Genomic DNA, 26,661 nt, shown 5'->3' with positions numbered 1-26,661 from the left:
AATTCAGGCAAGGCTAACATCATGAGTCACCCGGGGTCCGTGAAATATTGTGCGGGTTATAAATTGCATTGTTATTATTATTACGACCAGGGCCAGATTAAGATTTTGTAGCCCCTGGGGCTCCAGGTCCTGTGAGGCCCCCCAGTAATATTAAAAGGAAAACAAAGTTAACGAAAAATGTAATTTATTTTTACAAGGCTAACAACAAATAAAAGTCGGCATTCACAAATGAAAGAACTTTTCACTTAATCTCTGGAGGCCCTCCAGCTGGCGGAGGCCTCTGGGTTGCAGCCCCTAAAGCCCCGTGCCTTGATCCGGCCCCGATTACGACTAGTACGTGGCTCGTGATTATCTAACAGAATCATGGGCCCCGTGTTCTCACAAATCCGCACTGGTCAGCATTGTGTGGTCACACAACCCCATGACTGGCGCGACCTTGGGGAGGCCTTTATCCAGCAGTGTAGTGACAAAGCTGCATCAGTTTTTGTTTACGATTATTAAATTCCGATAGCCGTAAACAAGGCATCCCATCATATTGGAGGCATCTTCATATTCCCCAATTCCTTGCACCACGCGTGTTTGTTATTTGACTTCATTCATGAATGCATAGGGAAAATGTTCTCCCCGAGACGTATTAAAACCTTTTCAAGTCGTTACATTTTCATTATCCATGTAACCACACCGCAATTAATAGATTTCCGTATCCTTGATTGCACTGTTCTCCTACCATCATCGATGTTCGTGTGGTTTGCAATGTTCAGTCTTTAACGACGCACTTTGCATACATTACGCTTTATAAAATATTATTAAATGGGTAATTTTACTTACAATATATTAATCCAATTATACGTCATTTGTGACAAAAGCCATAAATGTGGCTGGTAGTATGAATAAAACCGCACAAACGAGAACTAAAATAAGCGACAGATAATGAAAAATCGAGTGTAACTACTGTACAAAGTAAAACAATAGATTCTTCAACTGAATCAACACCCACAATGCATCGAATCGCCGGAGAGAGGAGAATGATCGCATGTCTCGTAAACTATTAATTAATAATTTAATGCTTTAATGAATGCATTAGAAAAAGGTTCCACAGTAATATGGCTGATAAACAGCTTTCAAGCCATTGCCTTTTTCACGCGGTATCACCATATGTAAGTATAACCCCTGGGCTACAAAGGCTCAGGCTTTCATCTTGCAAAAAGAATATTAAGCTGTCAGTGAAAAACATCAAAGGCCGATCCTTTTAGCTCTGATGAGTTCTGTTCCACTTGTATCCATATATAGTCATGTTTAAAATATTCTGCAAAGTTGACTTTCAAAGACAAGAGGTATTTAAATAACATTAAATATGCTTTCCTAAGCCCATATGGTTTGATGTTCACTGCCACAATTTAATGACAAAAGTGCCAGAGTTTTGATTGTGTAATTCCTCCCATCCATAAATGTATCAAAGGTAGTTGGAATTGAAGGGAGTTATGTGAAGTCGGCCTTTCCAGAGAGAACCCTTTTCAATTGCCGCTGGTTGTTACTCAAACATCGATGTGACTGCACCTTTACGTTTTTCCCCATTGAATACGTTTTGTCTTCAGACCAAAAGTATTTCTGAAACCCACGTCTCCCGAGATATACATCCCAACAGGAATCACAATTCAGTCCCTGAAAGTTCCCACTCAGAACGTGGAGAAAACATGTAGGACATCGTGCCGAATAACACGCGGTACAACCCACGTGTCCCGAGATAAACACATCCCAACGCCCATCTCACGCGAAATCAAAAAATCAGTTCCCGAAGAAGATCCCAGCACGCGGAGGAAAAAAAAAGCGCGATGCTCAACACGCGGTAAAAAGCTCACCTCATCAGAGAGCTACACAGCACGGCCACGTAAACATAAGCAGTGTAATCTTTCGTCCGTATTACAATCCAACCTTTCTAGCTGCAGATCATTTATGGTTTCAACAAAACTCAATGTGCACAAGTATTGTAAAGAGTGACCGGCGGTGTCATATTGACCTTTAAAAAAAATGCAGTGTTCGTATAATAATTGCCTGATACGCTATTAGACGGCTTATTAAAAAAAAACATACATTTTAGTATTTTAAAAAAAGGGACTCAAAAGCAACGCTTAGAAAACAATTTCCCCTAAAAAAAATAGAAGGGGTGAATCAATTTGGTACATATTTATCTGATTTTAAAACCTTGACTTTGCTAGCTCTCACGAGACATCATGGAGTGGGGGGGGGGGGAAGTGCGTCCATTGGAAACAGATAATTCCATTGTGAAATGTCGCCCATTTCACGGTGAACTCCGAGTGCCGCCTCCAAGAACATCAGACTTTTTAAGAGCCAAGAGAAGAAGAAGGGGGTGGGGAGGGAGGGGGGGACATCGTAGCGTGCTAAGTGGTTTTCACACGTTTTGCTAGGCTGTTGCATTTTAATTGGCGTGGGCAAAAAAGAAAACCTGTCCATTTATGAAGGGCACTGCAAGGGCACACAGCATCATTGCATTGCAGCACTGGAATGGCACTTCTTGTAGCAGCGCAATGTAAAAACAACGGGTAAAGGTGCAGCCATGAAATTGCTGGCTCACACCTCTGCTGGTGGAAGGTTCTCCACTGGAGGGAATTCTATAAAGAGCCCCCCTCTAGACCCGTCTCGAGGGTAATGTTTGGCCTAATCTTCCACGCTGGCCAGACGCCATGGAAGAGGTGGGGGTTATATCCATTTTACTCTGCAACACGCGACCTGCACCCCTTTATACTGCTGGGTGCACAGAGGATGTTGGGGGGGGGGGGGTTAATAAACTTGTTTGAACTGCCTAGGGGACCGTCCATAAATGACGTCACGCGATTTTGGACGATTTTTGACACCCCCCTCCCCCCCCCCCCGTCGTCGCAAAAAGTCAGACCCCCTCAAATGACGTCACAAAGCTCTGCCCCCCCCCCAAATAAAACATGCTTCAAATCGCTTTAAACTATTGTCATAGTGCGTATTTAATGTGGCGCTGCACTCTGATATTGTAGGAGAAAACATTTATTAAAAAATATATTAAGTAGAACGTGTTGTCTATATTTATTTAAAGTTGCGCATTTTTATGTTACGTCACATTTCTTAACCCCCCCCTCCCCCCCCCCTTGTCACACATCGTCACAAATGGCTGACCCCCCCCCACCCTCTAGGTGCGTGACGTCATTTATGGACGGCCTCTAGCCTGGAAATCCAATTAAACCAGCGACCTCTGGATTGCAAATATAAAAAGTAGCATTCCGGTAAAAATAAGTCAAAAGACATATTTTGTGGTATACAGTGGCCATAGTTTATTACTTTGTGCTTCAAGTTCCACTGGTGCGGGGAACCATCTCAGTTAACCCAAATTGCCTAAGTTAGTTTTACCCATAACGCCTGGGTCAGTTAACCCACAAGGCCCGGGTGAGTCAATTGACCCATAACACCTGGGGTCTATTCCGTGACCTCCTGTCCGAGCCTAGGACCACTTCATGCAGTCTCAAAGTGCACCTAGCTTGGCACAAACACCATGACGACGTCACCGTCATTTTAGGTGGCGAGTGGCGGCTGTCGTAACCGTGTGACCATAGAGTATCCACTGGTTTTGGGGTTTTTTCCCGACAAAATTACTCCCTTGCCATATAACTCATCATCGTCGCCATCATCATTTTCCAGTACCTTTTTTTTGTTAATCCACTGCTGGATGAAGGCCTCTCGCGTAAAGCGACGTGGTCATTCACGCGCGCGCCCATGCCGCGCCCAGAAAATAAATGTCACAATTGGGCGTCTCGGAATACATTTAACAATTGGAGTTCTTTTTTTGTCGATATTGTTTTTTACTCACGAGTTTCGTTTCTCATTATTTCTAGTTTTATTCAATCCGGTAGCGTACAATGAACCTCCGCATAAACACATGACACGTAACTTGCACAACGCGTGCCATACGGCTTCATGCATGTTACTCTATCGCATTTTTATCCCACGAATCCATGCATCACAATGTATAATTTCATCCAGAAACATGGTTAACCTGAAGAGGAATATACGTTTTATATTCATGGTAGAGAACTGCCATCTGCTGGATGAGACGTACGCTGCAAACCATTTTTTTTATCCAGATAAGTCTCATGTTGCTCAAAGAGTAATGAAAGTGGCAGCCATGGGTATGATAAATACACACACACACTAGAGAACGTCCACGGAGACGGATCGACGAAACACGCTCGTGTGTGCACATGCTCAGTGGAGTTGTTGCATCGCAGGATTGTGAAAAATGTCCCCGATCTAGCAGCGGGTCGATCATGGCTGATGATAAATCAAGTCTCGTGGGGTCTCAAGGGATACGGGGTTCGTTATGGTTCGGGTTATTGCTCGAGTTAAAGTTGGTTACGTTTAGTTCGGGTGGGTATGGGGCAGAGTTACGGTTCGTTATGGTTAGAGTTAGGGTTGGTTAGTACGAGGGTTATTGTTAACATTAAAGATTGGGAAAAGTTCATCGAAAAAAACCTGTTAACTTTGTTTTGCGTACGAGCGTAAATCAGAGTGCCTAGAGAATACCCATACCGTCGAGATGGACTGTCACCGATCGACCGTTATTGTCGACCACGACTCTTCATCTTCTTCTTCCACGTGTTCCGTCCCACTCATGTGGGGTCCGCTGTCCTTGCCAACTTTCTCAACGCTGCCCTGCCCTGCACCACTTCTTTCCGCTCCTCGGGCCATCGTGTCCGATCGCACCACATCTCCCCCCACCTCTTCTTCTTCTGCTGCCTTCCTCTTGATCTCTTTCCTTCCACTTGCATCACTTGCACCTTCTGACCCACACAATTTACCTGTTGTTGTCTCTCCGCATGACCGAACCGCACTAGCCTTTTCTCTCTCACCTTCTCTGCGATTTCTACCACCTTGAGTCTTCCTCACCACTTATTAATTTATCACCGTGTCCTTCCTTGTTACACCCAACATTCACCGCAACATCATCATCTCTGCGACTGCCGTAGCTTGGTCCTCCCTCTTTCTTGTGCCCCAGCACTCGGCCCTATAAAACAGCACCGGCCTCGCTACCGTCTTGTACACGTTTCCCTTCAAGCAATCTGGGACCCTCTAATCTTACATCACACCAGTCATCTCTCGCCCTTTCAGCCTCTCCTTCTGTTAATCTCGCCATGAAGTGATCCATCCGCACACATCATTGCACCCAGGTACCTAAACTCGCTCGTCTTCAAATTTTGATTTGAAGCTTTCGTGACTGCAGTAATTCATATTCTTAGCTCTTTCGGTAAAGTCACGTTGAAGGGAAACAATAATATATATATAAAACGTCGTGATAATTTGTATTGTTTTATATATTATTATTTTATTGTTTCCCTTCGTTCGTCTTCATTAACTGGTCACTTCCAATTTGTAATCCTCCAGCATTATTTCCACTGACATTTGCCACCATAATACTCAGTCTGTCCGACTGATCCTCAACCCATTCCCTTCAATATTTTGCACCCAGATCTTCAAATCATCTTCCACTACCCCTCTGCTTTCACCACATAGCATGATATCGTCTACAAACAGCATACAGCAGGTGGGCTCCCTCTGAATACATCTCGTGTGTCCAGCACCAGGATGAACAGGAAGAGGCTCAGGGCGGAACCTTGCTTCACTCCCGCTTCGACTTGAAAGCTCTCAGACCCCCACAGCTACTTCGCACGTGCATGTTCCCTCCTTCATACATATCCTGGATCAGCCGGACATATACCTCCAGGAAAATTAATTTCAATACACCACCAGATGAGCTCTCTAGGAAACCCTGTCGCACGCTTTCTCTAGATCAGAAAACACCATATGCAGGTGCCGTTTCTTCTCTGAACTTCTCCATCAATACTCGGTGCAAAGATTGCATCCATTGTTGACCTTCTCTGTCTGAATCCAAAACTGTCTCTCGCCAAAATCCACCAGCTTCCCAAGTCTCCTTTCTATGATCCTTTCCCAGAGTTTCATGATGGGACTCATCAATGCTATTAATCTGTAGTTCCCATACTCTTGTACATCGCCATTCCCGTTAAAGCTGAGGACCAATGTACTCTCCACCCATCCAGCATTTCCTTCCCCAAGCCATAGTTTCCACAAACAGCCCAATCAATATCCCATCCAGCATTTTCTTTCCCCAGCCAGATTTTCCACAAACAGCCCAATCAATATATCCCATGCAGCATTCTCTTCCCCCAGCCAGATTTTCCACAAACAGCCCAATCAATATATCCCATCCAGCATTGTCTTCCCCCAGCCAGATTTTCCACAAACAGCCCAATCAATATATCCCATCCAGCATTTCCTTCCTCCAGCCAGATTTTCCACAAACAGCCCAATCAATATATCCCATGCAGCATTCTCTTCCCCCAGCCAGATTTTCCACAAACAGCCCAATCAATATATCCCATCCAGCATTTTCTTCCCCCCCCCCAAGCCAGATTTTCCACAAACAGCCCAATCAATATATCCCATCCAGCATTTTCTTTCCACAGCCAGATTTTCCACAAACAGCCCAATCAATATATCAACACCCTTTTTCTCCCATGCAAAAGAAAATGTGCAGTGCCTCCTGATCGCCCTGCGGACATTAAATGCATCTTCAGGTCACGCTGGAAAGTGAACTCATGCGCTTTGTTCGCAAGTTTGTCCGGTGGAGCATTCCACGTGACTTGACCCGCTCGCAATATTAATTTCGAGTGCACCGAGCAGCAATCAATCATCGCTTCCCTACCGGCACACTAATGCTCGTTTTGCAGGCCAGGTGCCAAGTCACCTCGTGTCTACAGGGACAGCTGCCACTGGGAGTGCCCTTTTCAGAATGCGCTGAGAAGAGATGGAAGGCGCCATGAGACGGCTCGGCTTAAAGGGCAGAATATCAAAAACAAGTAACTTTTTTATTATTCTGGAAGCGTGGTCACCGTACGTTTTCAGTCGGGCACAAGATCATCACTGCAGCAGAGGGACTCAAGTGTTGTCACCTCAGGCACGCACAACTCTGACAATTTCGGCATGAAAGGGTGGTGTGTGTAATCTGGTGGTGCTGTGTGATGTCTTCCATCTGTTCTCTTTAACCGTGCCTAACCAAGGAGTGTCGGTCATCATAACGTGTCGAATATTTTTCACCACATAGATTAGGGACACCGTCACTTCATCTCCTTCTCCCAAAAGGAACAGCATTCGTCTTAAAGCTGAAAACCACATTATTATTATTTGAAAAGAGTATTCTCTCCTTGGAGTGGGTTCTGCTGGCAAAGGGGGCTCTGTTTATTTATAGTGGACTGATTTATTAACTTTCCACGAAGCAGTGACGGAAGTTCTCCATGGGCTCCCTAATTGGAAAACACATTGCGGCTCATCGAGTACGTGAAGCTCCCCATTCGCCTTTAAGTACAGTAAATGGATGTGGAGGGATGCTGTAAAAAGGGTACTTCAGACCGTGTTCCCTCTGAAGACCACCAAGAAAGCCGTTGTACCATGTGGTGCGCTCTCGTCACCACGTCGTTGACCTCGCCCATGCGAGCGCTCGTCCACGGGCCCCATTATGTTGACGTTTCTAAGAAACGCGAATGGTCAAGCGTGGAATGAAAGAAACCGAAAATAAATTAAAATAAGTCACCACAGCAGCAACATCCCATTTATATACGTAAAAAAATATTCTACCTGCAGCTCTGGCAATGAGCTTTCGGGCTGTACCGCCGTATTGTTTGGCATGTTGTCCGGCGTTTCGCTCCACGTGCTGGGAGCCTCTTTCAAGAACCGAATTGAGCATCCTGTTCGAATGAGGAGCAATGTCCTTCTACAAACCCCCAGTACGAGTCTCACCCGATGGCAAGTCAGAATTGTGTTACTCTCGCACGTACAGACAACGACGCATGAGATTTTTATTTTTTACACGGGTTAAAATATTACTCTCGGTATGCGTCTAGGCAGTCTCTGGTAAAAAAAAACAAAAACATATCATCACCAAATCGAGGAAAGCGCGTGACAACCGATGCTCCGAGACAATGCTTAACGCCACACAATGCAAGAGAACTGTTGTTACGTGATCTAGTTATCTGTGATTTGACCCGGTCTGTGGGATATAATCGTAGGGCCGTTGATAATGCATTTTCATGGACCCAGTGGCTGCCGCAGATAATTACAGGAGTCACGGATAAGAGGAGCTCTGTCCATGGTTTTTATGAAAACCAAGCATGCCAATTTGTTGTGCTTCTTGGGCTTTAGGGAAGAGTTGAGAACCGCTCGTGTACAAAGTAAAGAACATACTACTTATATTCTTGCTTCTTTCAGTAAAGTCACGTTAAAAGGGAAACAATATGAATCACTGCAGTCACGAAAGCTTTAAATCAAAACATACTACTTAATGACGTACAGCCTCATGTCAATCCACTCCTGAATTAAAGACTCTCCATGGCTCCGTGTTGGCCATCACGGTCGTTTGACCATACTTTACCCTTGGTGGACAATGTGGGTTGGTTGAAGGGTGGGGGGTGGGGGGGGGCAGGGGGCTCAGGGCCAGCACAAATATCGCTCATCACCGACGTTACCCGCGGCTGGAAATCAAACTCGGGTCACCGAGGTTCATAGCGCAGTGCACAAACCACTGCGCCACCGTTCAATGGACCCTGCTGGTTCGGTAATGTTCGTAAAAGTGAACACAAGGCGACGGACTTTCAAAACCTTTACGCTAGCGTGCAGATGACAGCTGGCGATCATCGCCAAGGAGGTGGCACCGCTAATCGTCACTTAATCGTAAGTCCTGCATCGTACACGTTTGTAAACGAGCGCTCCAGGGGAGCGCTAAAAAACAAAACATTGTAACATTTGTTTAAAAAAAAAAACCCGCAAACACAAACGGACGCGTGGGCTGAAATGTCAACGTGGATACCTTTTGAAAAAGCAAAATGACTCTTCCGCTTGTCAGCTTCCTCGCACGCCCCCTCGCTTTGGGGAAATCTTAAAACTCGGCCAATGACCATTCCTTCCATTCGTTCAATTAGTCAATCCATGTCACCGACTTCCGGAGCATCACGACGCCCATCAAAATGATCAAATGCCACCGCAGCAGACAACGCCTTCAAATGGAGGTCGTTCGTTTTCAAAATTGCCGGCGAGTCTCCTCTTCCCGGTGACTTATTATCTTTATTTATTTATTGCTTCTCCAAGTACGGTATTTATTTTGCATCTGACGAATCCTAAGGTCCTCGTTGTCAATGCTGGGTCGACCCAGGTAATGAGAGGACATTTACCTAAACCCGCTGGGCCAAGGATGGGGAATACGTACACGTGGTTATAGTTGCCACTATACGACAATACTACTACGGCGGTACGGCAGCGAGATGTTAACTCCCTTGCCTGGTATGCAGGAGGTCGTGGGTTCGATCCCAACCCTCACGCCTGTATATTTAGAGTTCGCATGTTCTCCACGTGGTCCCGTGGATTTTTCTCCGGATCCTCCGGTTTTTCCCCTCTACATTTAGAAGCGTTCGTTCAGATTATTTCGCCGAATACGTTTCCAACGTGATAAGCCACATTTCTGTCAAAGAGTTAAATAGCTCTGTTGGCTTTACCTGGTAAATGTAGAGGAAAAAACCGGAGTACCATGGGACCACGTGGAGAACATGCGAACTCCAAATATACAGGCGTCAGGGTTGGGATCGAACCCATGGCCTCCTGCATACCAGGCAAGGGAGTTAACATCTCGCCGCCGCGGCGCCCCACACTATTACGACGTTCTGCCTCTTCGATTCCCGTGTGCCACGAGATGATAAAGGGCTCCGTTTTGCTGCTATATCACGGCCTTGAGTGTGACCCGGGGATCTCGTCAGCCACAGGGGCCTCCTGCAGCCACATATTCTGCTGATGAGCGAGACCAACCGCACTCGCTAGCCACACAGACACACATTAATCCCCCGTATAGCCGACAGACTGTTGGGGCCATTTGTTGTGAGATATCGCAGAGTAAGGCTGGGATAGGTCTTCCCCTTTTTCTGGGAACAATTTTGTTGTTTCCCTTCAACGTGACTTTACCGAAAGAGCTAAGAATAACAAAACAGGTTTTAAGATATTCTTAGTTTTTTCGGTAAAGTCACGTTGAAGAGAAACAACAAAATAACAAAATATATATTTTGTTGTTTATATATATTTTGTTATTTTGTTGTTTCTCTTCAACGTGACTTTACCGAAAAAACTAAGAATATGAATTACTGCAGTCACGAAAGCTTTAAATCAAAATTTAGGTTTTAAGATCTTGATTTGAAGCTTTCGTGACTGCAGGAATCCATACTCTTTGGTTCTTTCGGTAAAGTCACGTAGATAGAAAATTATTAGATCACGACGTTTCGATCTATTAATTTTCTTCTATCTACGTGACTTTACCGAAATAACCAAAGAGTAGGTGTTAAGATGTTAAAACACCAAACTGAAACCTTTTACAAGAAATCATTTCTCCATTAACCACAATACTTGGTCAGAATGCAAACAAAAAACACTGATAATATATGCACCGTCTTTGAGTATGTTTTTTTTTTCATTCCAACCACAAGTATTGTGGTTAATGCAGACATGACTCCTTGTTAAAGGTTTCAGTTTGGTGTTTAAACATCTTAACTCCTGTTTTGTTGCCAGAAAGGGGGGGAAAACCTATTATCATATTTTGGTACTGGCAAAGGAGGTCCCGTGATGGGGCACTCGGGGTTGTGTGCCCAGGAACCACGCCCGACCGCCTGTATCTGCGCAGTGGTGATGTTTACACACTGCACCATGTAAGGCCGAGTTGACTGAAACGAGGACAAGACCTAGTTCAGATATCACTTGCCACACGGAGTCTCAGACTTTTTTCAGGATGGTCCTGCCAAGTGTTTGCATTAGGGGGCGGTGTTGTTGTCATGCCAATTGAGTACTTTGCAGGTAATGTTTAAGCATTGGGATGTTCAGCCAATACCAGTGGAATTCTAAGGTTTGTTTAAGCCATGGGAGAAAATCGGAGGACCATGAGGAAACCCACGCAGAACAGAGGGGATGGAAAAGCTACGAACTCCACGCAGAAAGGCACGCCCCAGGTCTAAAATCGAACCCAGGCCCCTTATTGCGGCGAGGCGCGAGTGTTAACGGTGCTTTTGTGTGCGCGTGTATATGCGTGTGTGCGCGCGCGTGTGTTTTGGCACGTTACGCACGCAATGATGGGAAGGACCGGTTCAATAGCCGGTGCCGGCTCCAGCGGGCTTCGCGCGCTGGCCCTTGCTCGAGTCTCGCGAGCGGCCCCGTCCGTCACGGGCATGGCCTGGAGGGAGTCTCCACGGAGACGGCACGAGCGCCTCGTCCCAGCGCGCGCGTGACAGAGAGCAAGAGTTAGGGGAGACGCGCGTGCGCCCCCCCCCCCAACACCCCCCCCAACACCCCCCCCCTCCATCTTCCGCCGCCCCCCCCCCTTTCCATTAATCAGCAGCCGGCGACGTCACATGCCAATGCCACCCCATGCCAATTAACAATCGCGGGTGTTACTCTGATCACGTTAGAGCCATTAGCGGGCGCTTTGTGCCAATATCTCGACGATTTGCTGCCCTTGCTGCAGACTAGCAGAGAGGCGGCTGCGGCTGCTGCTGCTCGTGAAGTCGACTTTGTATAAATGTGGGGACGGTGTCGGGAGGTAAAACAGAACAGGTTTGTTCGGCCAAGAGGATGAACTTTAAAAGTCAATGGAAATTACCATCAATGGTGGCATTTGTACTGCAGCTCCAACTAAAATACCCCAGTAGTTTTGTCTTGGCTTCTTGGCCATGTCTAAATTGGAATTTTTAACGATTTTAGATAATTACGCGTTTTATTTTTGAATGCAAAATATGTTCTGAATGGTAAGTCTCAATAATAATAATAATGTACAGTCTTTCGTCAATCTACTGCTGGATGAAGGCCTGCCCACAATGTGTCAGTCAAGGGGGCAGTTAGACCGTACTTCACAAACACTGCTTAGTGTGGGTTGGTGACAGGAGAGCCTGAGGATTAGTTAAGACACCACCTCACACCAGCGATGTTTGCCGTGGCTAAGACTCAAACTCACATTGACAGATTCCCACGTGCAGTGTGCCAAACACAGCCGCCACCCCCACGACCTCAAATTGCAAATAGTTGTGAACATTTACAAAAGCATGCTCTATTTAGCAGTTTTATTAAGTTTCAATGCTCTACGTGAAATAAAACAGTCCTGGTTAAATTCCAAAAGGGCTCTCTTTGACCCGAGTATACCCTGATTTACCCATTACTGTAGCAGCGTTTCCGTTGTTTTATATATTTCTTCCATTACGATGCCAGGGCATGCATTAAAACTACAGACGATTGTCAAGCGAGGCTGTTGCCTAGTGTGTGTGTGGGGGGGTATAACTTTTTGTTGGTGTAGAGCCTATTTTTGTTCATCCACTCTGGATGAGCCCCCCTCATGTCTTGTGCGCCATGAGGGATAGTTTGAAGAAAGTTGGCCACGCTCGTCCTTTACTGCCAACAACGTATACTACACACACCTGGCTTTTTACACTTGGTGGTTACCAATTTAAGCTGAATATAGGCCCCAACATCTGCTTGACTTATTCTTATCTCTTTCGGTAAAGTCACGTTGAAGGGAAACAATACAATAATAAAATACATATTATTTTATTGTTTCCCTTCAACGTGACTTTACCGAAAGAGCTAAGAATATGAATTACTGCAGTCACGAAAGCTTTAAATCAAAAATCTGCTCGACTTATTGGGAAATTACAAGATTTTCCACGTTGTGTCATTTAGACTTAGGCCATTTTCTTATAAACGACAATTTCGGCCGTCTGTGGCCGCCTTATTTTAGCCCCTGCCGGAGGGCTTCTCGGCGCTTCATACCTCGCCCGTCGCCTCCACTGATGTACTCCCCCCCCCCCCCCCCCCCCCCCCGAATGTGTGCAGATACTACCCTCTGTTGTGTAGCACCAGATGGAACCTCGTACCGTCAGGGGAGGGGCTGCAGCGCCAGCCCAAAAGGGGAGGGGCTGCTGGGGGCTCAGGATCCCCATACAGCTAAGCCCCTTGGCGCCCCCAACGGGGGGGGAAGTGCGGGGGTTCTAGGATCCCTCGCAGCCCAACCCCTCAATGGGCAAGGGGCATCAAAGGGGACCTCCCCAGCCGATCTGGGACCAGTTGAAGACCGAAGCCGAAGACCAGCAGCTAGATAGGACCCTGGACCCCCTCGACCCGCTGACCTTGTCAGGGCCGGGATGCTGCGCGGGCCGGTGGTGGGACTCTGGGCCGGTGGTGGGACTCTGGGCCGGTGGTGGGACTCTGGGCCGGTGGTGGGACTCTGGGCCGGTGGTGGGACTCTGGGCCGGTGGTGGGACTCTGGGCCGGTGGTGGGACTCTGGGCCGGTGGTGGGACTCTGGGCCGGTGGTGGGACTCTGGGCCGGTGGTGGGACTCTGGGCCGGTGGTGGGACTCTGGGCCGGTGGTGGGACTCTGGGCCGGTGGTGGGACTCTGGGCCGGTGGTGGGACTCTGGGCCGGTGGTGGGACTCTGGGCCGGTGGTGGGACTCTGGGCCGGTGGTGGGACTCTGGGCCGGTGGTGGGACTCTGGGCCGGTGGTGGGACTCTGGGCCGGTGGTGGGACTCTGGGCCGGTGGTGGGACTCTGGGCCGGTGGTGGGACTCTGGGCCGGTGGTGGGACTCTGGGCCGGTGGTGGGACTCTGGGCCGGTGGTGGGACTCTGGGCCGGTGGTGGGACTCTGGGCCGGTGGTGGGACTCTGGGCCGGTGGTGGTGGGACTCTGGGCCGGTGGTGGTGGGACTCTGGGACTCCCGGCCCCACGCCCTTGTGAGGGCGAGGTTCGAGGAAACCAGTGGTCTAGACCCGCACCTTGGCTGGGTCGGGTCAGGGTAGCCTCCTCTAGGGTGATCATAGCCGGAGGACCCGAGAGCGTAGCCAGTGTCACGTCACGCTAGGAGTAGACTGTGTCCCTAGGCTGAAGTGTATCAGGACTGTTGGAGTGCTGTATTGTAATAAAGAAGTTGCCTATCCGAAGTGTCTCCGGAACCCACTACAATTGTATGTAGGGTGTGTAGACATATATACCTACAAAATAAATTGCCTTGGGGGGGGGGGGGAGGGGGGAAGCGACTCTTCTGGAGAGAGGCAACAATTTTTGGAAACCCTCAGCCCATATCCGGGAGCGGGGGGGGGGGGGTCCATCACTTTCTATAACTTTTTGATTCAGGCCTTCTTCTAAGGCTCGAAGAATTTAGTTGACGGACAAATGGAACGCCGGGCTTTTGTAATAAAAGATATAACGATCGGAAATTCTCTCGAGTTCACCCGCAGTGCGCAGACGACAGTTCTCCTCCTTCCTTACGTGCGGCTGATGCAGGAGCAGGAGCAACCACTACAACTTCACATTGTGGCGGTCAAGCCAGATCACCGCGTCAGCAGGAGCAGCAGCAGGGTGTGTCGCTGTGATGTCCCCTTCGTATTTGTGGATCGGGCAGTGCGCGTCTGTTCTGGATGACCCACAGCTCGCACACTGGAGAGGTTTTAAAAAAAACATATATTTTACATTTGTGCATCAGGTATCCGCATTTGTTGCCATGGTTTGTGCAGTGGGGATGCGGTTGAGGGTAAACATGGAGCTTCGTGGACGATCAAACCCAGAGAGATATTCTGAATTGGGTCTTTCACAAAGACGTCAGTGATGTTGTAGAAACGCGACCGCTGTTTACTGGGGTAATGGTCGTTACCCCCTGCCCACCCCCTGCCCACCCCCTGCCCACCCCCTGCCCACCCCCTGCCCACCCCCTGCCCACCCCCTGCCCACCCCCTGCCCACCCCCTGCCCACCCCCTGCCCACCCCCTGCCCACCCCCTGCCCACCCCCTGCCCACCCCCTGCCCACCCCCTGCCCACCCCCTGCCCACCCCCTGCCCACCCCCTGCCCACCCCCTGCCCACCCCCTGCCCACCCCCTGCCCACCCCCTGCCCACCCCCTGCCCACCCCCTGCCCACCCCCTGCCCACCCCCTGCCCACCCCCTGCCCACCCCCTGCCCACCCCCTGCCCACCCCCTGCCCACCCCCTGCCCACCCCCTGCCCACCCCCTGCCCACCCCCTGCCCACCCCCTGCCCACCCCCTGCCCACCCCCTGCCCACCCCCTGCCCACCCCCTGCCCACCCCCTGCCCACCCCCTGCCCACCCCCTGCCCACCCCCTGCCCACCCCCTGCCCACTCCCTGCCCACCCCCTGCCCACCCCCTGCCCACTCCACCTTTTTCACGCGGCAGTCTTCTACATTCAGACGCCGAACCAAAAACAACCGTCGCGCCATTAGACAGGAGAACCTTCACCAACCCGCACGGACCAGCGTGGTGACCGTACGGCCAAATATCCCTCAAGATCCACAGGGATGTGGACAACTAGCACCTACATGGGGGGCGGGGGGGGGCACGAGGCCTGACGTTCGCGGATGCTATGCGCGAGATACCCAGGTTGCGAGCAGTCTCTCTCGCATAATAAAAATAATTAATCGGATAAAAAAATATCGCATTAGTCAATCTAGTCAATAACGTTTCTTTATCGAGGAGACGTGACAGGCAACGTTTCGGTCAATGACCCTTCATTATAGTAGAGAGAATGGTCATTTACCCACAAAACTGTCCTCCAAAAAAATACATGAGGTGACATTTCAGGCAATGGCCCTTCTCTCTGCTATGAAGGGTCATTGCCTGAAACGTCACCAGCGTTGTTGCGGAAATGTGTAGACTTGTTTATCGGTGCACCACTGCCAACGGCAGTGTCACAACAGCAACTAAACAATGGTGTTGCCGAATATTAGACAGACACGAACTACCCCGTGTTGGTCACTCAAGATTGTGACCTTTCATGCAATAAACCACACATTCCTGCAAAGGCGAGCCCACGATGGCAGTGTAGCACAGGGATCTTAGTAAATATGGTTTTGAAAAGTGATCAACATTTACGAGCGCAGGACTTCAGTAATCTGCAGGCGATGACAGCAGAACCCCTGTTTGGGTGTGCCCATTCCGCACAAGTGCTGTCAGAAAAGCCGATGCCTTTTGGCGTCCTCTGGTCTAACACCGTTTGAGACGAGGCTCAAAAGAAAGCTGTCTATGGTGTGGATCAATCAGTTTCAAGGAGAATGCCACATATATTATCAGAGTGTGTTTTTGTTTGCATTCTGACCACAAGTATTGTGGTGAATGCAGACATGATTCCTCGTAAAAAGGTCTGTTTTGTTGCCAGAAAAAAGGGGAAAAACCTATTCTTATATTTTGGTACTGGCAAAAGAGAAAGTTCACGTTTTGTTTCATAGGATGAGACCACCACACACAAAAAGTGAACGATCTGAACGAGATCACTAATACGGTGACATTAACCGAGACTCCATCCGCCGGGAGGATTTTACGAATTCGGCCCTCGCTCAAAGTTTAGCGTTTTGTACAGCGTCCCTAGTCCTGGCACATATTTGTGCGCGTGTGTACACGCACGGCCAATTTTTGTCAATACACTCCTGGATGTTGGCCTCCGCACGCTGTGTGGGCTGCAAGGGTTATTTGGGTGCATGTCTGCTGAACTTCTTTCGCACCGTACGTAGCCAACCGTGCCGAATCGGAAGTGGTTCGCCACGCTCGTCCGTGCCGGTTGGCGAAGCCTCGGGGAACAGCGAGCGGGAGGAGTGGTGCAGGAGAATAGATTTCGCTGCAACTCCCTCCCCTCCCCCGTATATTGCCCACCCTGGTGGTCACTCATCCACGCACAAGCCAGGCTTAACCCCCTACTTAACTTCCGAGATATGAAGAGATCGGGCACATTCCGATTGATTAGATCATAGGCCAGTATTGTATTTAAAACTATTAAACTAAACATTTTAATAGGTAACGCCCACTGAGCTATATAGTTGTTTTTTTCAGAAGCGACCTGGCCACAAATGGTCGCTCAACGAAGTGGCTTATCAAGTGGAAATTTATAGCAGCAAAAAAAAACCCTAACGCATGTCGATTCTAAATGTGGAAGGGAAAACCCGACAAGACCCGGCATAAAATTCCACGCGACCACGAGGAGAACATGCAAATTCCAAATATACAGCAGGCGTCAGGGTCGGGACGGAACCCACGACCTCCTGTGTAGCAGGCCATGTAGTTAACATCTCCTAGCCACCGTGGCGCCACAGTAAAACCTACATTAAAAAAAAAAACATCAAGTTTGTGGAGTCCGGGCACTTTCGCATCCACTGCAGAATTAGACAAAGCTTGGAGTATCACAGCGTGCAAGTAGTTTATTTAAAAATCACCCAAGAACGGCAGTCATCTGCATCTCACTACATAAAAAGGTCCCGGTCCATTGTGGTGTTCTCATTACGCCACTCTTAAGGAGAGAGTGAAGTACTTGCCTATCCCGTTTATGTAAACATATTGACAGAGCGCCGGCAACTCCAATCAGCGAACACCTGAAGTGGAGAAAGCGCAAGAGGTCCTTCCCAGGCCCAGGGAGATGATGAATGGCATCTTGAGGGTGGAGCGACAACAACAATGGTTGTCTTCCAAAAAACCCGTGCAGTTCCCCCCCCCCCCCCCCACCAATTCGGCAAATGACGCATGGTCTATTCGCATCAACAAAAGAAGCACTGTCTGGTCATGGCTTGGCCGCGAATGGCCCATGCAGGTGTGTTGCGGGGGGGGGGGGGGGGGTTACGGACAGGGCAGCTATAAAACAGCCTCCTGGACACCGACGCCTCCCTGCATCGCAAGAAGCGTTGGGCGGAGAGGAGAGCGGCACGGAACGTCCAACCCCGTTTGGCCTCGTCGCGAAACGGCAAAAGTTTGTACGCAGAGCCCTCCTTCGCCTGTGTCGCTAACGCAGCGATGGCACAGCTGAGCAAGAACAGGTATTTGTCGATCGCCAAACAGGTGCCGTAATATATTACTGGCCGATCCGTCTATATATATGACAAAAATAACCCCGACCAGATGTATGTATAAAACGAGTCGATTTTATCTCAACGGGTCAATTGAAAATTGTGGAAGCGATGGCTCCCACGTCTGATAGGGGAGTGTGTTAAAGGGATTAACACTTGTGGATTGTTTTCTCTGTACTGTAATTTCATCCTATGGGTTGTAGAAATGAATCATCATTCATTAGGTGCATGTAAATATGCTTCAAACAGCAACCATCGTAATTTTTACATCTAGATCTGGGTTACACAAAACCACTTTTTGCCGATTGTTAAAAATTGATCACCAGCAACACCATCATCATTATTGTCGTCGTCGTCACTTCTTACACGTGATGATGACTTCGCATGCTTTAGGCGATATTTGTTGGATTGTATAAAACAAATTGTATCATCTCTTGAAAGACGACGGAATTATCATGCGGGTCATGTGGACTTATAACAATTATAGCTCTGGACTAATTAACCAGTCATTACTAAAAGTTATTGGTAGCGTTTACATTGTTATTGTGGCTGTTTGGCTTCTAAGTATACAGTAAAAATACGTATTTAAAGTCAATCGTTTAATGCAGCCAACCTGAGGACGAGCCTCCTGGAAACCTGAGACTCAAGTTTCACTTTCTCTGGCAAAATGAACATTTTAATTGGTCATTCTCACGAGCCATGTTCCAGCCACTGATGGAGTCGGGGCTTCCCCACCCCCACGCTGTCGTCATCTGTCAGTTACCCGATGCCCACGATTAATCTCGCTCCTGCGCAAAAGCCGATCTCATCCGCTCCATCGCCGCTGGTGGTCATCTTCGCCCCCATGCTCTCTTCCACTTAGCCTTGTAGTAATTAGCAAGGTTGGCTACGTACGGTGCAAAAGAAGTTCAAAATACACAGCGCATACTTAATTAGTCGACCAAACCCTTGGCATGAGGCCGATCTGACTTCGCCAAGCAAATTAGTCATAACCTTGGCAAGTGGTTAAAAATGCAAGTCTGTTCCGTGAACCTCATACCGTACCTCAAGTGATGACAGCTTGTAAATGAAGGGGCTTATCACCTCTCCATAGATTATATTTAAAAAAGGTGTGATAAATATCGCTACAATTATACGAACGGTTTGCTCATAAGTGGGATGTTACTCTTGCACGTTAAAATGTTACAGATTTAATTAACCGCGTATCAATATTGATACTGGTTTGGAGCGGTGGCGCAATTGTTAGCGCACTGGACTATGTTTGTTTAAAAAAAAGTTATTACCTGTAACCGCTAAAAACCGGTTACCGATTTGCCGCACACATCAAAATGTCTCGCAATAAACATACAATTTCTAGAAACGGAAAAACCAAAAGCAGCTGCCGTTGCGTAATGCTTAGAACGTCGGGATCTATTCCGTCTCCCAGGGCGGCAGCTGAGACAATGTGACAGGTTCCCTGCATCATCCACGCCTCTCGTCAACCCGACAGTACAAACGGGTTCATCACAGTTGGTCGATGGGCAGCCGAGTCGCGTGCGCTGGGGTAAATTGTGGGTACGCCCACCACCTTATTCTAAGACGTCTGGTCAGCGTGAGCAAGTAATTGCAGGGCTGCCCCTTTATGTATTGAACCAAGACCCCAGCCTTAAGTGATTCGCTTTCAGGATGGCCCCTACTTCCAGCGTTTGGCGAATTATTTATTTTATTTAGTACGAATCTTTGTAGCCACAAGTTAAATGCATTAAGCAAAAGCGATACCATTGTTAAAAACGAGATTTTTTAAAAACTATATATATAAAATAAACAGTATGCGGGCATGTATAATACCCATACTTCACCAGGCTGATGAGTGCGGGTCTGACGAGATGGTGAGCCCCAGCCAGCATCGTCTTTTCAGTCCAGGCCACTACGGTGGCGAGATGTTAATTCCCTTGCCTGGTATGCAGAAAGACGTGGGTTGGGTCCCAACCCTGACCGCCTGTATATTTGGAGTTTTCATGGTCTCCCCTGTGGTCGCGCGGATTTTTCTCCGGGTCCTTCGTTTTTAAAAATAAAATCAACATGCGTTTAGGAGTATCTGGTTGCTATACATTTCCACTTGATAAGCCACATCCGTTCAGCTATCATTTGTGGCCAGGTCGCTTCCGAAAAATAACTATATAGCTTCGTGGGCCTTACCTGATAAATGGAAAAAGAATAGTTAGCACTCGCCATTGATGTCAGCCTTGGCCTGGAATGGAACTCGGGTCGCCCGGGTTAATAGTGCGCAAAGTGCGAATAACGGCCCTTTCTGCTCCACCTCGTAAATATTCAACGAGACTACAAACACGATTACGCTTCTATACTCGACATTATTACGAGAAGCCCTGTGTGCGTGCGTGCGTGCGTGCGTTTCGATCTGTGTGCACTTGCATGTGTGTGCATGGTGTGCAAACATGGTTTATATGTGCCCCTGTGTGTGTTTATTGGCGGGGAGCGGTGGTGTAGTGGTTAGCGCATTACATAAATACAAACCCGGCTATCTGGGTTATATTGTCGGCGATGGATATCGGAACTTACCTGTCCACTGTTTGTGGAATCCCCCCAGTCGCCTCAGCTCCAATGTTAGTACCCGAAGTGGGTGTCCGAACATCGGCGCCGAAGAGGCGACAGCGGCCGTGCGTAAACTGTGCACCGTGCCGGGCCTTTAAAATGGGCCCCTCGCTAACAGCACTTGTCCCCAACATTCTGCTAAGGCAGTGTTCTTCTCGCATTCTCAGGAAGGGGAAGGGGGGGGCACTCTCGCCGATAAGACATCGTCACTGCGAGGGCCGCCACGCATTTGTAACCATTGGGGGTTTGGGGGGGGGGGGTTTGACAGCAGCACGATGATGACGACGGGGGGCGAGTGATTTCACATTTGTGTGTTGTCGGGAGGCCACGCGCCCAGGGGTCGTACTCAAGGCCACCATTGCTCCCGCGGGCCTTGCAACGAAGAGCACCGTGCTGAGGCTACAGTGTCGGAGCGTTGGGGGGGGGGGGGGGGTCTGTGTGTGTGCAGGGCGCTGCTTGCCGCCTGGTTGGCCATGATGATCGTGGGGAGACTCGCGGCACAAGAGCAGCGGTGCAACAACGACGCTCGGCAGTGCCTGAACCCGGAGCGACGCAAGGCGGCGGAGCAGGGTAAGGTGGGGGTGGGGGGGGGGGGTCGGTGTCTCCAGCATCATCGGCAGCAGAAGCAGCATCATGATCATCAGCAGCAAGCATCATCATCATCAGCAAAGCCGGCGGTCCGGTCCACTTATGGGCGCAATAATTAATATGCGCACGGGAGTGAAAGCAAACGGCGTTTCAAGCGCGCCAATTCGCAATAGTTGAGAGAGATTCGCGCAAAGTTAGATTCCCTTGGACATGCGGAAGGAGAAAACAAAACGGCGAATGATAAAAAAAAATTGCGTTTTGACTTGAAATATTATTAGGCATCTCAAGAGAATAAATAATTTGATGCAGCTGGAATAACCGAATGCAAAGTTCCGGAGTAAATATCACGGACCGAGACAAATAGAAGGCCGACTTCTTTGTTGACCTTTCTTGTAATTTGCACTCCTATCATGTTGTACTGTTTGTTGTTGTAACGTTCTTACCCGCCCCCTACTGCATATCTGTGAAAAAGAGCTTCATAGCTCATCGGATTCCTGCAGTATAAATGCATAGTATGATTCGGATTTCTTTGAGAAAGGACGTGGCACACCGAGACATGGATCTGATGACGTCTCTCGTGCATTCTGCTCCGGTTTCACCGCCTGCTCTGCCCCCCCCCCCCCCCCCCCCCGTGTCCAATGTCCCAATTTTTTCAGTTCCTCGTGCCCCGAAACCCCATTTCTTGTGGTCCCCGGTGCAGTTGCAGCGCCTGCACTCTCGATTGCTACGTCACGTGTGAGCGTGCGATGGCAAGTGGGGGCATTTGGATGGTGCAAATAACAAGTCACCATAGCCGCTTAAAAGGCAAAATTCCGGGGTCTGTGTCGTGACCTACCAGCGAGCCTATGCCTCGGTCAACTCGGCCTTGAACGACCACCTGCTTTGGGTGTGTAAACATCAGCAGTGGTGAGGTTAATATGGCCAGGCATGGGGTGCAGGCCACCACACCTCTGTGTGTCGCGACAGCCCTTGACTATGTGCCGACTGACCGCATTGCCCCAACATTCCAGGAAAACGCATTACGGAGCGGTATTCTACTTCGTCTTTCGCGCGCGCGGTGCAAACCCCCACACTCGTGTCCGACGTTCTTGCTCGCGTCGTTTGCAGTGTCGGAGATGAACAAGGAATGGTACCGGTCTCGCGGTGTCAGGCCAATTAGCCGCTACGGGAAACGGCAAATGAGGTTCACGAAGACGCAGGGCGTGGGAGCCATGCCCCTCGCCATGATCGTTCCGCGGTTTTACAAGCCCTTGGCCATCCGCTTTGCGGCAAAGGTCCAGGAGAAGCCTCAACAATTTTGGATCTGAGCCGAGCCCTTTCCTGTGGCGAAGGCTGCAAGCCACCAACCTGGATTCACCCTGGGAGGTAAGAGCAGTGACAGGCTCCACCTGACTACACCCATCCCATGCGGGACCCTTTCGTGCTAGTTGCATTATTCAATACCCCCCGCTTTGCAACAGGGTTATGGCCGCAGACATGCCAAGCCAGCTCCAGCCTGTTTCTCCCCCCCCCCCCTCCCACTGCAGAGTCCAAGCCGCGTCGTTGACATCACACGCCCCAAAACGAGTCGAGTGCTGACCGATCCAACCTATAACGAAAATTATTAACACCACCTCCACATCCCCGCTTGGCTCGGAGCTAGAGGAGTTTCACAGTTTGGTGTTAGATCGGCGCGGGCAAAGAGGCAGTGGACAACCTCCTGTAACGGTTGGGCGTCTGGGCTGGTCGCGGCTCGAATGTGTCGGTGAAAGTGGGGGGGGGGGGGGGGGGGTACAAGGAGCACCATTTAGTGCACGGCCCGACGGATGAGCGCCGCTCCGTAAGAGCGGGATTTGTTTGGAAACGGATTGCATTCACCTCGGCTTTTCTATCTTCTTATGAACATTAGAGCTCGGATACGTGCGTTTACGAGTCATCTGAAATTTATCAAGCACCCGTTTTGAATGCTTCGCACTGATCAGTTAAAGCTGCTTTAGTCATACCTTGGGGTTTTTTTTTCTCTAGTACCTCGGATATTAAAAGGAAACTATCGATTCCTATATTTCTACGTATTTCGCACAGACGGCAGTCATAGGAGCAAAACATTTAACCCAGTGGTGAAACGCTTTTTGACCCAGCGAGTATAAGAGATGCATGCATAACTACATTTTCAACCCAATTTAAACTGACCTTTTCACAACAACGCCCAATGGCCCTCTGCACGAAAAACGTTTTCAAGGAGGCCCATTGGCAGGGCCATCTTAATAATTGGGTGGTCAAAGACTTTTTCAAGTACATTATTACCGTTTCATTTCTGCATTCCGCTTAGCACGAGACTCGTACATTGTTAATCCAAGTAATGCACCGTGATGAAAGTCACACGCGAGCGATTAGGCGACGGGTGTGACGTTGCAATGACCATCTATAAAACCGTCTGCGGCGTCACCGATGTCGTTTTGGCGAGCCGGGTCACTCGTGCTCGCGTGGCGGGGTTAAGGTTGACGGTCCTTAATTGTAGGCCAGGTCAAGCCCGACACATTTCCACACGATAGCGCAACTTCGAACATCAAGTCACAAAGACAAAGATCTCCCCCGTGTAGCCTTAACTGACTACAGGGGCAAGTGCCGTTAGTGAATAGCACCTATGAAGGCACACGAGGGGGTGGGTGGCCAGCACCACGCCCGGCAGCCTTTGTATCCCTAGTGGCGATGTTTTTTTACGTACCGAACCAGGTACTCATTTGAGGCTGAGTCGACCTAAGGGAGGCCCAGGACCGGCTAAGATAATCGTCACCTATGTTGGCCGTGAGCGGGAACCAAACTCGGGTCGCCAGGTTCGTAGCCCAGCGTAGCGCTAACTGCCACACTCCCGCTCCCCACATCAAGGTCACAACACATACTCACCAGTGCCTTACAAGTAGTAACGACCAAATACGCACCCACTCCACACTTACCTCTCTCCTCGGATAAGAGACTACCTCAGAATCAGAATCTCTTTATCCCGGGAGAAATCCGACGATTTACGAAGCTCTTTCCCCACCCCCCACCCACATATATCCAATAGGGACGGGTCAGAAAGTTACAATAATATTATCCACCGTTGTGACCATAAAAGGCCGTTTTGCCGATCCTTCCGGATATGGGGCCGTTCCCACTATCCGCTACAGTAGCGCGAGTCACACCGGTGGTTCGCAACCGTTGCGATGTTGACTCTGCTCTCCGTGGGGTTCGGAGAGTTGTTGACACCCCCGAAATCAGTGGTTCTTCACATTCACTGCAGCCTTGCACCCCATTGATTCTCAATGTTAATAAATAAATCAGGTCTGATTAAACTAAGCAGTTGTACTTACGTGGCCGTGGTTAATTTGTTTCGATGATTTACCGTAAAAACATCTGTCCATGTCTGGCACCCCCTAGAAAGGGCATCTTGCACCCCCAGGGGATGCTTGCACCCCCAGGTTAAGAAGAACCACTGCCGTAAATACTTCTAACATCCCTTTGATGCGACACCCTTTCCACCGCAGAATTCCCACTGGGTGCTCAAACAAGTGACCTTACGTCGTGACCTCTGCACTCTGGTAGATGGCACTCCTCACCATGGCGAACCCCATGTGGCCCTCCGAGCTAATATTCTCGTCACCCACAGGTCTAGCTCTTCTCGGGGGTTCAGGGTACAACACTGCCAGACCACCACCCCTTATCAGCCACTGCTTATCATGCCGAGCAGGACTGTTAACGGCACGAGTCAGACCGTAGTGACGGCACGGTTGGCTACGTACGGTGCGAAAGAAGTACAGCATACGTCAGACTATTGACATGTGGGTGTTGTTGGGTTGGGGGGGGCTCAGCTGCAACGCATCGCACCGCTCCCTTTCCCCCACAGGATGGTGCCAGAGGCAGCCTCCCTTGCCCTCGCCCCACACTGCTGGAATGTCCTTGCTTGACCTCGCTCGTCTTCTCTCCCAGACCAGACCACCACCAACCACCACCACTGAAACCCACCCAGTGGTGGGGGGGGGGGGGGAAATACTCTTAATTTACAACCCTGCTTTGCTGTATAATACAATATTTTCAAAATCATGACCAGCCAGCAGCCTGTGGTGGTGCAATGCAGCTACTTACAGCATTCAGCGTGGCTGTTCTCCGTGGTCACGCCCCTCTCTCTCCACTGCTAGATGGATAATGGGCAGAGATGCTCGTGGCGGGTTGGGCTTCTGCTGTGGTCTCTCGCCGCATATCCGTACGGTGGAAATTAGGGGGTCCTCGTGCAGTGTATATGAAACTTGGGCTGCATTTGGCACGGTCCGTTGCTTAATCTCCTGATGAGATTAAGCCACGCACCTGTTCTGTATAGAACGACGCGCGTGTTTTCTCTGCACGCGTCCTGAATTAATATCACCGCACGCGGTTCCTTCACTGATTATTTAATTCACAACGCATGCTGCGCCTCTGATGAATTGGTGACCTCAATGAGGCTCATCAATTCTTTCATCACCTGGCAAACCCAAAGCAGCTCTTCCTGTGCCAGTTCACCATCACCCTAATTTTTACATCTAGATTGAAATTGTATTTCTGTAGAACTGTTTTTGTGTGTTTAGTTTGTTGTTCCCCCCCCCCCGCACCTCCGATTAGCGCGGTTGCCTACGTACGGTGTGTGAAAGAAGCTTAACACACAGTACATCCAGTACATTCAAACACGTGGTCCACCCCATACACCCTGTCACGGGATTGAACCCCCCCCCACCCCCACGATAGTATGGCACCTCGATGCCAACAGGAAGGAAGCTTCGCAACATTTGTGTGATCCATCAACCCTTATTATTATTATTATATTCTTGGGTCTTTCGGTAAAGTCACGTAGATAGGTTCAAAGAAAATAACAAAAAAACAACGACGTTTCGATCGCAACACAAGCGTTCGTCTTCTTGATGACGAACGCTCGAAAGGCCCAAAGAATATGAATTCCTGCAGTCACAAAAGCTTTAAGTCAAGTCAAGATCTATCAACCGTTGTCTGCACAGTGCTGGATAACAGGCATGCGGTGCCACCATAGTGGAATAAAGTTTTATGTGTCAATGCGGGTCGGTGGCGCGGTGGTGAGCGCTCCACTACCGACAATAAAAACCCGTGTTTGATTGCCAGCCACGGTTACCATCAGTGGCTCGTAATATCTAAACCGATCCGAGCGACCGCCACAATTTAGCAACCCACACTGAACAGTGTGGTGAAGTATGGTCAAACAATCTCCATGATCGAAATGGCCTGCGGGAATCTGTCATACAGCAATGGATTGACAACAAAGGACTCCATGAAAAGATATACCTTCCTGTAAAAATATATCCCTCTCAAGACGATACATATTTACACACGCTTTATTAATGCATTCAGAAGGCAGTGACGAAAATATTAGTAAAAATAACTTCTCTGTATGAACAAAACACGTATACAGTAAAACCTTGGATTGCGAGTGTTTTGCAAGACGAGCAAAAAATATAAATGATTATTAATTTGATAAACGAGTGAGGTCTTGCAATAC

General features: G+C 49.0%; 1 long non-coding RNA gene across 1 annotated transcript in view; it reads right to left on the bottom strand.

Annotated features, from left to right (window-relative positions):
* Positions 1–25,468, bottom strand: part of LOC142908914 (uncharacterized) — a 61,294-nt gene extending 35,826 nt beyond the window's left edge. The window contains exon 1 of the long non-coding RNA XR_012932032.1: positions 25,248–25,468. This is a non-coding gene — a long non-coding RNA (uncharacterized LOC142908914). The remainder of the gene's footprint in view (positions 1–25,247) is intronic.
* Positions 25,469–26,661: the final 1,193 nt, after the last annotated feature.

This window comes from Petromyzon marinus, chromosome 4 (assembly GCF_048934315.1).
Source record: "Petromyzon marinus isolate PM22_M1 ecotype Great Lakes invasive population chromosome 4, UKy_Petmar_22M1.pri1.0, whole genome shotgun sequence".
Classification (NCBI taxonomy): domain Eukaryota; kingdom Metazoa; phylum Chordata; class Hyperoartia; order Petromyzontiformes; family Petromyzontidae; genus Petromyzon; species Petromyzon marinus.
Note: the sequence above shows the minus strand (reverse complement) of the source record. Positions and strands in the feature narration are given on the sequence as shown.